We start from the raw sequence: 14,406 nt of genomic DNA on the forward strand, positions 1-14,406 counted from the left end.
TTGGGTAACAATTCTTTGTTGTTACCTGTCCTTGCTCTCTTGCAATTACTTTATCTCTATGGGGAAGATGCATCAAGCCTTGGAGAGAGATAAAGGGCAGAAGTTGCCTAAAGCAGCCAATCAGCTTCTAACTGTCATTTATCTAGAAAAGTCTTTGAAATGACAGTTAGGAGCTGGTTGGGTGCTTTGGGTGACTAGTCTACTTTATCTCTCCCCAAGGCTTGATACATCTCCCGCCTCTAACTCATTTCTGTGACATGAAGCCATTCATTTATATAATCATGTGGATTAGTTTAATTTGGTTGCCCTGAACCTGATTGAATTATAACCAGTGAACACATTATATTCTAGGGCAGAGGTTCCCAAACGCGGTCCTCAAGGCTCCCCAACAGGTCAGGTTTTAGAGATATCCATGGTTGAGCACAGGTGATTTAATTAGTACAGTACCTCAGTCAATTTGATTTAACCACCTGTTCTAAACCAGAGATATATCTAACACCTGATCTGTTGGGGAGCCTTGAGGGCCGCGTTTTGGGAACTTCTGTTCTAGGGTAACAGAAATAAATACAGTATGTCTGCCTGACCATACAAATACAGGAAAACACAGAATTAAGACAGAAAGAAAACCAGGGATGGGTAACACAAAACACCTCAGATTCGTCTCTGGATGGCCCGCCAAGCATACGGTACCTCTTCAACCTCGAAGTGTGCCTACATCTTAGGATAATACAATACAGCTGTGTTTAGCATCATTTATGGCCTAAATCATTCATGCATGGAAAGACACATTGGCACTTTTGTCACATGCATTTGAAGTGTTTTTTCACAGTTTGCACCTAATAATGCAATTTTTTCTGTCAGAGTACAAGTAGTGTAAGGGGCTAAATGAGTTCTATACAAACACAGGATGAGAACCAATCTCTGCCATCTCCCAATTTGTGCAAAGTTCACCTTTTTTCATTCATCTAATTTCAATAAATTCAGTCCGCAGAATAAAACCTTCTCTTTGCACTGCTCTGCAGACTAGGGGCCCAATGTAGTAGCCTGCAAGCATGGCCGTAACTAGGGGTGTGCAAGTTGTGCCCCACGGAACCTGCAAGTAGCACCTGCAGCCAGTAGTTCTACTGCAGAGCCTCCTGGAGCGTTCAGAGCGCTCTCCGGACAGGCAGAGCCGTCTGAGGCGTCCACAGGGCTCTCCGGACAGACACCCTGCAGCCTGTGGAGTTGTCCGGAACGTCCTTACTTATCGGAGCTCCCAGTTCCATCCCCCTAGGCGTGACATCGTGATGTCGCTGGTTTAGGGGTGGAACATGCAGGCACTGGTGAAGCTCCAGTCAGGCTGCCCAACTGCAATAAATTAATGGGCAAAACCTACCTGGCTTTGCCTTTTTAATGACTGCCATTTTAAAAATATGGAAAGACTTGCTTGAATCTCACCCATGCCTGTATCTCACAGGCTATTACATAAGACCTCCTTGAAGAAGGCAGAGCCCCTGCCGAAACGTGTTGGAGACCCCCTACATTCTGACACCACAGCCAGCTTACACCAGAGCTCTTCATTCCTGCGGAGAACTCGGTCGAGCCTTGCTGCTTCCAGAACCCTCTCTACCCACCACCCGCAGGGCCACGCTGGGCATCACACCTAGCAAAGCCCTTCGCACCCCTCTTGATCACCACTCCACCTGCTAGACCCAGGCGACCACGCACCGCCCCCTGGGAGCAACCAACACCAGCTCCACTCACAGCTGTTCATCCAGCAGCAATCCCTAAGCGATCCACACCAGCAGGCACCCACCAGGCAGCGGGAACAGAACGCCAGCAACGCGGTGCACCAAGCCCCACAGTGCACCAGCAAGCCACTACCACACACAGAGCTTCCTCCAACCGCTGACACCGCAACAGCCATCCAACACCGCATCTGCAAAAGGAAACTAACACCAGCTACCAGCAGCCCAAGCCTTTTTCACCAACAAATCCTACCGGTAGGTAAGTGACTCCGAGACTTATACCCCTGCGCGGGACGCCGCCAGGGTGTACATCCACAACCGCCAGACCCGCTGCCAACCCACCACTCCCCTCCCCCCGAGACATCCTAAGACTGTTGACCAAAGGTCCAGCAGGGGTAACGTGCCGGTCTATTGAACTGCACGGAAAGGAGCCCCCTAAAAGGGTCCACTCACCTCCCCAGTCTCCACCCACACACACACCCAAGTGGATCGCTCACCCCACCTGGGTGCCTGGGACCAAACAGGATTAGTACTGTTTTTTTCCAATAAACCCTTTGGCCCCCATTTCTGCCTCTGTCTTCATTTCCTCACCCACCACCTCCAGTCCATTAGACCCCCTTCCCTCCCTACACCCAATCACTCCACAAACAACAACGAACACAAAAGACCACAACACACTATTACTCCAGCATTACACCCATAGGGCGAGTGCACCCTCCGCACCCTCTACCCCATTATATCGTTACACAGGACCCGGTACTCCTGCTTTTAGGAAGGTGCAGCACCCCGACACAAACAATACATCTCACATCCCATCTGCCCATACAGCAGAGCGCAGTTCTAACCCATCATTTGCTATTACATAAGACCCTAGGTACACATAATTCATACTTGCCAAGGAATGTCCGTGCAGACTTGTGTTTTTGGAAAGTGCTGCATAACTTATGCGAGGTGGATTTTGTGCTGTGCCTGTGGCTCTTTGTAAATAAGGGCCAATGGACCTCATTCAGACCCGGTCGCAAGCGCTCGCAACTGGGTCGATGTTTAGGCCCTGTGCACGCACAGGGGCCACACTGCGCGTGCGCAAGCCCCGGAGCGAGAGAGAAATTCTCTCGCTCCAGAGCTCACTACAAAAGGGGCGGCTGTCGATGTTGATCGACAGCTCGACCCTTTTTGTAGGCCGGGGGTTGGTTTCACAAACGGAGGCGTTCCTTAAGGAACGCCTGCCGTTTTGTGGGCGGCCGCACTGACATCAGCAGTGATGTCAGTGGGGAGCTTCCTGCTCGATCAGAGCAGGAAGCTCCCTGGGGCTTGCGGTTGCCGAGACCCAACCTTAGGGTCTCGTCGCAAGCCCCGATGGTCGCGATGGTTTTGCCTTTTTAATGACTGCCATTTTAAAAATATGGAAAGACTTGCTGGAATCTCACCCATGTCTGTATCTCACAGGCTATTACATAAGACCCTAGGTGCACATAATTCATACTTGCCAAGGAATGTCCGCGCAGACTTCTGTTTTTGGAACGTGCTGCATAACTTATGTGAGGTGGATTTTGTGCTGTGGCTCTTTGTAAATAAGGGCCAATGGACCACATTCAGACCCGGTCGCAAGCGCTGAGCGCTCGCAACCGGGTCGATGTTTAGACCCTGTGCACGCACAGCGGCCGCACTGCGCGTGCGCAAGCCCCGGAGCGAGAGAGAAATTCTCTCGCTCCGGAGCTCACTACAAAAGGGGCGGCTGTCGATGTTGATCGACAGCTCGACCCTTTTTGTAGGCGGGGGGGTGGTTTCACAAACGGAGGCGTTCTGCCATTTTGTGGGCGGCCGCACTGACATCAGCAGTGATGTCAGTGGGGAGCTTCCTGCTCGATCAGAGCAGGAAGCTCCCTGGGGCTTGCGGTTGCCGAGACCCAACCCTGGTCAGTCGCTAAAGCTGTGGGTGGTAACCCACAGCTTAGCTAGCGACCAGGAGGCCGCACTTGAAAAGTAAAGCTGCCGCCCTCATTCAGAGCGAGCTCTCGCTTCTTGCGACCGCCTCTGAATGAGGGCCAATGTATTTAGTGAAACATACAGGAATGCATGCAGAAGCTAGTGAATTAAAGTCATTTGATTACAGTGAACCCATCTTCCATTTCTGCAGTGTTAATTCCATTGATTATATACAGTTGTAATGTATAGACTGTGTATATTTCTGTGTGTCTTCTCCTACTCTGTGTTATAATGTAACAGATAAATTAGGAGCCTTAGCAGTAATGTGCATCCCAGAAACTCCTGTACAGACTCACAGTGGTTATGCTGAGTCAACAGTCTCTGTTATCTTCCCGGTGCCAGTATTGCCTTCTGTAGTGGAAATCTCTCATTCTACAGTTGAGCTGACACCATAAATTAACCACTCCTGATTCAGTAGTACATCAAAAACTATTTGCATATCCTCCTCGCTTTGTGTTGCTGAAGTGCTTTATAGCTTTAGTTATCTGTTTCCTCCATTTGGTGGCTGTCAGCACAATTACCTCTAAACATTAATGTCTTGGTTGCTAAGACGTTCTGGAATATCACATACATACCTGTCATCTCCAGCTGTATAATGCATAACCTTAGTGCTGAATGTCTAATTACTAGTTAATCTTGTCTCTCAGTGCAGTAGTATCTGTAGTACTGACTGGACGGTACATTACCCACATATTTAAACTACAATATGAGGTGGATAAGTCAAAGCTCTTCAGAGGGTTGGGCACGATGCTCGAGATCCCAGCGGTCAGAATCCTAATGTTGGCATCCCAACAGGGTTAGTATAACGACACCTGTCAGTAGGTATCTTACCCCTAACTCTTTTGACTGGTGTTGGGATTCCAGCGCCGGGCATCCAGCACGCCGAGATTTAAACTACATTCCCTCTTGGGTTGGCCAGGATTTCAACTACATCCCCTATGGGTATCAAGTCTTGGAGAAAAGACCATTACAGAAGACACAGGGGTAAATTTACTAAGATGGGAGTTCTATTAAGAAGTGATGTTGCCAATAGCAACCAATCAGATTCTACTAGTTTTTCAGGAACAGTTGGAGTCCTAAATGATGCTGCCAGTTGGGGGAAGTAGAATGATCTCTAAAACAATAGATAAAACACAATTTTAAGCTTTTTCTCACCCACCACACTATAATCCTCACAAGTACAATGTAAGAAAAGTGAGAATAAAACTGATCACTGTAAAGGAAAAACATTGTTGCTGCTTTATGGTAAATACCTGGTGAGCGCAAGTCGTTCAGGAGACACTGACTAATGTCTGACAATACTGAACGTATTTCACTATCCACAGACCACACACTAGTTATTTAACATCAAATAGATTATTTCCCATTGTAAAATCTGAACAATAAGCAGAGCCTGAGAAGTATTGGAAAGTGTTTCTTTTCATTCTCATTCGCAAATGTTACATATGAGTTACAGTATCTCCCTCAGCCTATTAATTTCCTCCTGACACCTGGAAAAGAGACGTCGATTAGGCTTCACTTTAATCGGCCTGGGGAACATTATGTTTTCACTAGGCTTAAATTGAAATTGTGTTACAGTTAATTAAGTGGAAAGCATAACTAAAAATAAATGAGGAGGAGGAAAGCAGAGGAGAAGAACTATAAGGAGAGTTATCATCAAAATAAATTTTTCTCATGTGTTGGGTAAAATTTAATTTACTTGATATCTTTCATATTAGAGACAAAAAAACTCCAGTCTTTAATTGATGCTTTGATCAAAACAGATAGATTCTAAATCATTGCAAACATACAGTTACAATCTCATAAACGTGCCATTATCAGTGCTGAGAGCACAGTTATTCTACATCTGACTAATTAGCTAGGCTGACATCATGCTCTACCAGTGAGGTTCAGGTTGCCTATCCATGGTACATTGTAGAGACTGTGTGGCTGACTCTAAAGGGTCAATCCAATTAGCCGTATCGGTGCAAGTTGCCATTGCAACAGCGTTCAAATGCTGGTAATGACACCGCGTCTTGCGCCCCTCGTGGGCCTCTCTCAGCATGAATTTGCATAAATTTGCCCGCAGCACTATGAGGCTGTGAGCAGTTTTCAGCGAATTCAGACGGCCGCCGGGCTGTCGTTAAGTGCCGCTGTTGCTGCGATGACTTGCACCCGCAAGGACATTGCGGCTAATTGGATTGACCCCAATACCCATTTTTCACCAAAAACCCATGTCCGACCTGGATTTTCGGATATGGGCCCTGATTGGGCAACATCGACCCGCTTGCGAGCGTTCAGCGCTCGCGAGCGGGTCTGAATTAGGCCCATGGTTCCAACCCAGGTCAGACCCCATTTACACTACACCTTCGATCTGGGCTATTTCCAGGTCAGCCCCTTTACACTGAACCCGGGCCTGTCCTGCTAAACTTGTGAGGTCATAAAAAGTGGGAGGTGACTGCTCCACAACCACCAATCAGCTCATTTTAGGCATGACCCAGGTCAGATAACCGGGTCGCGCTGTTTACACTGCACCATTACCCGGCACCATCCTGGGTCCGACCCTGGTAGCTACCTGAGTTGGATTCCCGGGTCACTTGACCTGTGTTATCTTTCAGGGACCCTTTTCCACTGAGCCCCGACCCGGGTAGACCCGCCAATAACTCGGGTTATTGCATCTGTGGAAAAGGGATATAAGTCAGACGCACACGTCACCCCTATTGGATGGAACAGTTCTGTGCATCCTCATGGTGGATTCACAGAAACACCAATTTCGTGGAAAGAGCGGTTCGTCAACGGATGAGCCAATGCGTCCGCACTTGTGACCTCTGTCCGTGTGTGAACTCCTTGACCGACACATGTAATTTCTTTCTGCAGAGTGTGCAGATATCCGCGAGATCCGTCCGCATTTGGATTCGTGTGCGACTCAGGCCCTTTATTTTAATAATAGATGCTGTTATTTATATTTCTGAATGCAGATGCCATAAGGGTAATCAGGTCTTACTGTAAAGAAAATCTTATGTCCACGTGGGGACCTATTTATCATTGTGCAGCAATAAGGCTGATTGAAAAAATTACCATTTGCCACAGTCAATAATTAAACTGATAATGGAGCAACTAAGAGATACTTGGCAGCCTCGGCTACACCGCTCCATCGGGCCAGTCTCAGAAGACTTGTGCATGCATGACCCAGCCAGTTCATGCATGCAGCCTCTGTACTATATGATTGTATAAGCCACATGACATGGTGTCGTTACAGTGGCAGCAGAAAGTCTTTATGAAATAACAGTGATTGACAGGAGCTAAGAGCAGGTACGGTACATGACGTAATGTAGTTCCGGTGCCTGAAATAAGTGATTGATTGAGTGATCACAATTTACCAAAGTGTTCTGTGACCATATCAAAGCACATGGTTGCAAGCTGAGTAGTTTTGTACAGGTCATGGTACACACCCAGTATCATTTTTACAGTAGGAGGGACATTCTTCCCTATAATACACCAGTTTCTGAAGGGGTGGTCCCAATACTGGGAAGCTACCCTAAAATGTGGAGTTCCCACCCTGGAAGACTGATGTTACCTCCAAAAGGAGAGTTAGCTCTTGCCATGGCTTTAGGATTCACTTTGTGTAAGCTCAAACATAAAGCTCTAGTGAAGTGCTGTGAACACCCCTCTGATGAAATCGCAGTTGTGTGATGAAATGCGTTAGAAATTATTACAGGACTTAGTTTAGCTATGGTGAACCTGACCTGTTAAGGGGCATGTCTCACGATCTTTATAACAGTTTTGTATCATGATTTTCATCTCCATTTGGATTGAGAAGGAGCTTCTACTATCCATCCAGACAAGAGGCAACTCTACAGTGACCCAGACTTCCTGTCACAGCGCGGCTGAACCCAGCACTCACTTACCGGGCCTGGCAGCACTGGGGTCCCAGACGGTGTAGGGCACCAGGTGGGGAGTCCCCAGCAGCCACTGCTGGTGCTCCGGCTCCCGGTCTCACCAATCCCGAAATACAGGCTAATCCAGCTTTTATGTACTGCCCATGTTGATTTATGTAGTAATTGTATCAATGATCTACAGTAATATTGTTATTGGTGCTATGTTTATGTGGTAACTTGGTAGCAGCTTTTACAGTATGTCTTTGTATTACTACATTGTAATTTACAGATGTCATAGGCTATTATTATTATTATTATTACCAGTTATTTATATAACACAGACATTTTCCGCAGTGCTTTACAGAGAATATTTGTCCATTCACATCAGTCCCTGCTCCAGTGGAGCTTACACTCTATATTCTCTATCACATGCACACACACAGATATACACACTATTTTTTTTTGTTGGGAGCCAATTAATTTACTAGTATATAATATATTTGGAGTGTGGGGGAAACCAGAGTACCCGGAGCAAACCCACTTATACAAAATCCACACAGGTAGGGCCATGGTGGGAATCGACTCCCCACGACCTCAGTGCTGTGAGGTAGTAATGCTAACAATTATACGCCTGTGCTGCCCAATTAGAGATTTTTAATCTATTGATATATACTCACTTGAGTTTAGAGGTTGACAATTTGCCTATTTTTGCTGCTGCTGAGGGAGTAACCATAATTCCTCTTACAAGCACTGAATATTGTTTATCTATGGCTTTATATATTTCTATGCTATGGAGTGACTTTCTCCTTTCATGATGAATAATTTAACTTGGTGTATGGAGATACTATTTTCAATAGACCAGCACAGCCTATTCATGCTAGGAGGATATACTGTAACTAGCTGCAGTACCCAGCTCCGCTCGGGTGGATGTCTGTGATCTGTCTCTCCCTAGGCAGCCGGCTCCCTTCCTCAGTGGGCGGCACTCTGGTGATCTCTGCCACATGGACACCAGCTCCCTTGTACTGAGCCACCCCTCCTGCACAGGAACCACATCTACTGATCCAGCTCCTCTGTTCTCTTCAGTGACTGCCCTCCGGTATTCTCGTCATTAAGGACAGTGCTGCAGCCTTGCCAGATAACAGGGAGCTCCACCGATCACTGCACATAACTGAACAGCAGATACACCAGCGCTTTTGTAATGGGTCTCGTCAGGTTATAGCGGCCCTGTTTAACGCAGGCGCTGGACTCTCACTGCTCACAGCAAAAGCTCCTCTTCGGAGAATACAGATGTGTCCACATACTGTACATCTATCCTCAGTGCGCTACACATAACGCGGGAGCTCCGTGTTCGCAGTAGCACCAAGTGTATTTTCATGCGACTTTTACCTTCTGCATACGAAACGCTACGTTACAGTGTTACAGCCGCTGACTCTGTAACGTAGCGTTTCCCATGCAGATCCACATGCAGTCGCTCACAGAACATAGGCATGCTGCATATCATTTTAATCAGTGGAAGCAGGGGACCCCTCCACGCGAAGGCCTGCCACAGCCGCCTGATGACCGAACGTGATGATCCTTATCCTAAATCCTGCCTGGGAAAATTACCTACACAATGGTGAAAACTGCATCACAATCTGTTCAGTGGTTGCATAGTTTATCGCATACAAACAGACAGACATTCTCATTAATAAGATACTAGTGCCCCGCCCTAGCTTTGCACGGGAGCAATTTTGAATTTACGATGATAGTCTTTTTTAACCGAGGCCTTATAAGATTTTCTAGTAGACGACATCAGTTGTTTTCCCTCCTGACGTCAACACGTAAAGATTTGGTTTTGACGTGACACGCAAAAGGGCCACATACATTTGTCCATGAGCAAAAAGGTCAACTCCAGCCATATTTAGGGGCCGATTCAGACCGGGACGCTAAGCCGCGAACGCTCGTATCCAAAAGGGGCTGGGTATGCAAACTCCGCGATAACACTGTCTGGCATAAGGACGCCCTCTATGTCTTAGAGAGCGATGGCAGAGTGAGCGCAAGCCGGTGTAGTGATGCCCACTTTTCTTTCTTAGCACACGTCATCTCCAGGAAGTGTATGATTAATCAGAACCATCGAGAGCTATCGGAGCTGCACGCAGCACTTGATGTAGATCCTTCCCTGCCAGAAGCACTGCGATCACTGCAGGCTGAAATACAACCAAGTGACTTGTACAATGACGCCTCCATGCTAATTATGGACGCCCATTAAACGCCATTTTGACGCCCAGACACGCCTGCGTTTGCACCACTACTCCCCCGTTCACAAGCACCTTCCCCTGTTACCACCCACAAACGGCACTGTCTGTCACTCATAGTAGCGCTCAGTCTTTGTGCTACGAGCGGACGATTCCCGATCGCTGTGACTGGCATGCGAACGCGCACTGCGACGCATGCGGAGACGGGAGACTATTGGCCATAGTGTGCGATCGCGGCTTAGTGGCCGGGTCTGAATCGGCCCCTTAAGTGTCTGTCCTTGTGCTTTATTGCCATGCCAAAGCAGGCTCTTTATGGGAATTGTACTCGTTTGACATGAAAGAATAATTTTTTACATACATGAGACAGGAACGGTAAAAGACAAAGGGAAAAACTGAAATTTTGTATCAGTAAACAGGGCTTACATCATTTTTTTTTTCTGGAGAAACCGGATAATACGCATTAATATCTACATCATATTATTAAATAAAGTCCATTGTTGTGATATATATTTAACGGTTTAGGCAGCGTAAGCCAAGAAAGCGCTCGGATGCCCTTTTTTTTTTTACTTGCTTCACTAAAATCGTGACTCCTCGGCTCCCGATGTATTTCACACACCTGACCCTTCCTCAACAAATGCTCTATAGAATAGCGAAAACTGCATCAAAATCCGTCCAGTGGTTCTGGAGATTAGCCCGAATAAACAGACAGACGCCTACCAGGGACTTTATTTTATACTATGTATGGATAGATATAGAATCGATATTGCATTTATTTACTGGCTGTGTCTCTAGTCCGCCACTTGTGTGGAAAACTCACCATCGTTCGCATATCAATTACTCAATGGAAATTCAGCCACTGGGCCAGTGAAACTGCATACAAAGATGCAGTCGCTAGCTGTGACATGCTCATAAAATGCTTGCAACACGCCTTCTTTTAAATAGCCCACCCCCTCCCCGTTACCTCCAATAAATGCACAGTGACTGTCAATCACTCTGCGTCCAAATTCTCTCTAATATATGAGCAGATGTCTGCAAAAGGTTTTTATTGTGATGCTATTAGGAACTGATATATTATAGATACCAATGATTAAATAAGCATTTTATTGACAGACAGACAGAAAGTGGAGAAGTTGCCCAAAGCAGCCAAACAGCTTATGTGGTTTATCTAGCTCAGTCTATGAAATGACCGAAGCTGATTGGTTTGGCTTTGACAATTGGCCCCTAGATAAGTTATGCTCCAGTACCAGGAGTATTTTCCTTTTTGTTTAGAATGATCAAGTGAGTTGGGAAGTGGATTGGTGCAGAAGTTACCCATAGCAATCAATTACCTTTGAGGTAGCATTTATCAAGTATATTCTATATAATGACAGGTGGAAGCTGATTAGTTGCTATGGGCAACTTCGACACTGGCCCACTACTCCACACTCTTCACTTCTCCCCCAAATGAACAACCCAGTCATTAGATGTTCCTATTGTTGTGCTCCTCAATAAAGGGAAGCCCACGGTAACACTACTGAACTAATCAATATTATTCACCTTATGTCTGCAGCGGAGGAGATAAGGACAAGTGGAGATGTTGCCCATATCAAACAACAAGATTCTTCCTATCACTTATAGAATGTACTAGATGAATGATAGCTGGAACTGATTAGTTTTTATGGGCAACTTCTCTACTTTAATCTTTAGAAGCTTTCATTGCCAATTAATTGATCCCGTTGAGTCTCCCATATCCAAATACGGAATATTCCAAAATATGGAATTTTTTTTAGCGTGACTGAGACAGTGACAACTTTGCTTTTTGATGGTTTAATGTGCACAAACTTTGTTTGAGCCACAAAATTCTTGAAAATCTTGTATACAATGACCTGCAGGCTGTGTGTATAAGGTCTATATAATAAATAAATGCATTCTGTGTTTCGATTTGGGTCCCATTCCCAAGATATTTTATTATGGCATGCAATAATTGCAAAATACGGAATATTTCGATATCCAAAATACCCCTGGTCCCAAGCATTTTGGATATGGGAGACTCCACCTGTACCTCCATATTCCCTAATCTTGCACAAAGTCCATTTTGTTGGATTTTGAAAATCTTAAAACTGAAATTATTCTAAGGGCCTGATTCAGAGATGTATGTTCATCCAAAGATGAACGTACATCTCAGATAGTTAGGGGCCTGCGCCTGAGCATGTGCAGAACGGGTTCTGTGATCTTGCTTGCAGACCCCTCCATCATGCTGCGGCGTTTGGGGGGTGGAGTGAGGGCGTGCCTGGTCGCCATTTCCAGAAAAGGGGTGTGTTGCCCCGTTTTCCAGGAGGGACGAGGCCAGGGTCTGCGTCGGTGGACGCAGATTCCTGGCCTCTTGCATAATAAGGCACCGGCTAGGCTGCGGGAAGCTTCAGCTTCCGCAGCCTGACCAAAGGAGCAACCAGAGCGACCATCGGTCGCGATGGTGGAAATGATGATCCCAGCCTGCAATGCCGGTCGCAGTGCTGGAATCGCGAATGCAGCAAAGAGGTGTCTGACACGTTCTGTATTTGCATCTGAGCTGAACGGATTTGCACAGCCGCTTGTCCTTAGCTGCAGCTTTCACATCGGTGGACATTACTGCTCACAATATTGAGGATTGTATCCAAGATAAGCATTTCTACATATTTACAACACAAGAAAACATAGATGATTTAATGATTTATTTGGTATGCATGTGAAGCAGATTATCACATGGAAAGGAACGCTTCCTTTTCCAGTACACAGGTACACCACACCATACAGCAACCTACACAATACTAAAATAGCTTACACAGTAATTAACACCTACATTATGCTACATCCGACAATACATTGCCACCTCACACCATAGCGGCATCCACACTATATTGCAACCTACACAATAATAACGCACCATACACAGCAATGACTCCTACTTTGTGATTCCACCTACAATATACACTGCCACCTCACACAATACCAGAAGCCACAATATACTACAATATATACTACATTGTCAACCCTCAACATACACACAGCACTTAACCCACACAATGCTGAGCACCTACATTATTAGGACAGAATGAAATCATACATAAGGTTCAGCTTTAGCAATAGGAAGCAAAGGCTTTTTTTCTTCTGTTGTGATTCAGTTTAGTACAAACTGGAGACAAAAAATCCTGAAAAAATACAGACACACCATAGCCCAGTGGTTCCAAAACTCGGTCTTAAAAGCACCCTTACAGACAAGGTTTTAAGGATATCCATACTTAAGCACAGGTGACTTAACTTGCACCTCAGTCTGTTTGATTATATCATGTGTGCACAAGCATAGATAAAACGTGGACTATTAGGTGGCCATGAGGGCCAAGTTGCAGCTGCTGCTTAATGACTATAAACAGGACAGGAGTAGCTGAGGGCCTTTGTCAGTCTTCACAAGTAGCTAGCTTTAAAAAAAAAAGGAAATGATTGGTTCTCCTCGACAGGGGCGCTGAGTGGTGGTATTGGGAAAGCGAAGCTACACTCTGGTCTGTCTTTGGGCTTGAATGTGCAGCTCTCTCTCAGCGAGATCACTTGCAGTTGCCCCAGCGCAAATCGGATGCATATATCATACACATTGTATAGTGTGCATGCCCAATCCTACGTTCCTGGTCATCGTTCATTGAATCGTCCCATCTGCGCTGCACATCAGATGGGACGATTCCACAGCCGACGCGGTGTGATTACATGCAGCATGTACCGATACATCGCTCCGTCCTACGGCACATTATATAATGTGTAGTGCAACGTGATGTATCGTTACAACACATTGCCTCATCGCTGGGTTTCATCGTCGTAAGGTGTGTACCCAGCTCAAGAAAGATTATATTATTATTATTAACGAAGCAGAATTAGTATTGTCTTTCCCATCTATATATATTTTAGCATCTATTGTTATTTATGGTACAGTATTTATACAGCCATGTAAATGGTATAAGAATCAGGAGAACAGTTGTAAAAACATTGAGATAAGCATGAGGTCTTCTTTATGTTTATTCTCAATCTTTTTGTTTCTGTTTAATAAGGAGAAGGTTTTGGGGCATCTTTTACTCAACTAATACTTTTTGTTTCATAGCCATAGAGTCTCATCTGGAATAACCGAATGTACTGGATGTCCTCAGTGGTGTGACACAGATTCCAGGGATCCTTAGGGTGCTTTTTCAAGGGGAGGGAGGGGAGGACATTTGTTGTAAACAGGCAGTGGTAGCTGGTGAGAGATAAAAATTATATAATCTGAGAAATATAACTGAGACAGATCATGAGAAGTGGAAAAACAACCTTTATGTAATATTGTGTAAGTGTTACAGGAGTGTGGTTAGTGGGAGCGTGTGATGTGAGGTTATGGTTTACAGGGAATCAGTGATAAAATTAATAAACGTGGATGGAAGTATGAATAAAAATTATCCTAACATAAAAATAATAGTAATAACAGTAATGATAGTAATGGTTTTAAATAAATAAAGCTGTTAAAATTAATTTAAAAATATAAAAAGATTAGGGATGACAAATAGGGCATGGTAGGGATGACAAATAGGGCATGGTAATGTGAACCAAGCTGGCCAACTGCATTGGCCC

General features: G+C 45.4%; 1 protein-coding gene across 1 annotated transcript in view; it reads left to right on the forward strand.

The window, feature by feature from the left end:
* Positions 1-14,406, forward strand: part of SUSD3 (sushi domain containing 3) — a 113,467-nt gene that overhangs the window by 79,941 nt on the left and 19,120 nt on the right. The gene's annotated exons all lie outside the window — the stretch shown is intronic.

Source organism: Taudactylus pleione, unplaced genomic scaffold, assembly GCF_031769625.1.
Source record: "Taudactylus pleione unplaced genomic scaffold, aTauple2 ptg000217l, whole genome shotgun sequence".
Lineage (NCBI taxonomy): Eukaryota > Metazoa > Chordata > Amphibia > Anura > Myobatrachidae > Taudactylus > Taudactylus pleione.